Source organism: Macaca mulatta, chromosome X (assembly GCF_049350105.2).
Source record: "Macaca mulatta isolate MMU2019108-1 chromosome X, T2T-MMU8v2.0, whole genome shotgun sequence".
Taxonomy (NCBI): domain Eukaryota; kingdom Metazoa; phylum Chordata; class Mammalia; order Primates; family Cercopithecidae; genus Macaca; species Macaca mulatta.
Genome location: NC_133426.1, coordinates 142,883,992 through 142,885,903, shown reverse-complemented (window position 1 = coordinate 142,885,903; position 1,912 = coordinate 142,883,992).

The window sequence follows — 1,912 nt, the reverse complement described above, 5'->3', positions numbered from 1 at the left end:
CAAAATTATTTTCAATTAATTACGTTAAGCTAGGGAAATAATTAGGGAAAGGTCAATGTTTATTGTTTACATAGGAGAAAAATAACTTATATTCTAGTTAGCATTTATTTGTGGAGGAGTGATTTTATTTTCAGTGTTGTACGTGATGATTGATTTATAGAATGGAAATGTTCTTAAACACAAGTCTCAATTGGATCTGCAAACAACAGTCTTAGCTGAGATTTTTAAAAGATAATCTTTGCTAACAGAAAAAGGGAATTGCCTCCTTTTTGCTTTTTCAGAGACAGGCATCATTTGAGTATGTGAGTGTCCAGTCCATTTGAAGCAGTTTCAATTCTTCCAGATTGTAAAGTCAGGAATGCGTGCATGTTGGGGGTGTGATAGGAGGAGGCTATGGAGGTCAGAGGCAGCTGCTAAGTCAAAGCCAATCAGGCCACTTGTAAATTTCTCAAAACATAGAGAAAGATGTGAATGAGGTTTATGGGCTCTAGCCCTATGGGGCCCTGACTTTCCACAGTTTCAAGACCTTGATTGACCTGGTGGAAAAAAAAAATCCCACCTCCCCTACTCTCTGCCCAAGTTAGCATCTCACAAGATTATCAACTAGCATGTAGATGAAGCCACAAAGAAAACACATAGAGGTCAATTACCCCACCTTTGTGTGTAAAGGGTGGTATACACCTTGTATGCAAAAGGAGGGAGTATTTTTTTAATTGCAAGAGTAAAATGCCAAAGTGAGACAAAGAAATAATTTTCCTGTTAGCTCTTTGTAAGTAAGGTGGGAAAGGAAAAACAAGATAGATATGAAAAGCCAGAAATCTGAGTCTGTGATTAGTATCAGTTGATGTGAGCAGGAATTTACCTGCTTATATCAGAGAAGCGACCATTTGTCTCTTAGGAACAGGGAGTCTTTTCTTTCCTCTTTATTAAAGTAGAAAAATTGTTACTGCTTTCAGTTTTATTCAAGAGAGAGCTTCCAGAGGTTTGCAGGGAAATGTTATCAGATAACCCAACCTACATAATATGCCAACTCTATTGGAATCATTTTTTCTTTTCCCTAAACTGTATGTTTTTTTTTTTTTTTTTTTTTTTTGAGACGGAGTCTCGCTCTGTCGCCCAGGCTGGAGCGCAGTGGCGCGATCTCCGCTCACTGCAAGCTCCGCCTCCCGGGTTCACGCCATTCTCCTGCCTCAGCCTCCCGAGTAGCTGGGACTACAGGCGCCCACAACCGCGCCCGGCTAATTTTTTGTATTTTTAGTAGAGACGGGGTTTCACCGTGGTCTCGATCTCCTGACCTTGTGATCCGCCCGCCTCGGCCTCCCAAAGTGCTGGGATTACAGGCGTGAGCCACCGCGCCCGGCTAAACTGTATGTTAAGAGTTCACTTCTGATGGTATTATCTTCTAACACAGATGAATCTTTCTAGAGTCAGCCAAGATAAACACACACTTCTATAATTATGTGCTACAAGTACTCTAGAATCAGCCTCCACCCTGAATTTTTCCAGCCATCACCTAAAGAAGAACATGGATTTTGAAAGTAAATAACTTTGAAAGAAAATGTACTCCTTAAGCCTTTTTTCCTCTTACTGAATCTAGGAAACATATGTAATACACTGGAAGATTTGTTCTCTTTATTTATATAGCAGATGGGAGGGGAAAATATCTAAGAGCCATCCTGATATTAACTTAATATCCTGATATTAAATATTGCAGTGGTGAGAAAAGAGCACTGAGTTCAGAGGCCTGGATTTCAGTGTTGGCTCTGCTACTGGCCATGTGATCTTAGGCAGGTCATTTAGCTTCTCTAAGCCTCAGTGTCCACGTATATTAAATGAAGATAATAATACCAATATTAGGGTTGCTGGAAAATTTGAATGAAATGACGGATGTGAAAGAAATTAGAACCCAGAA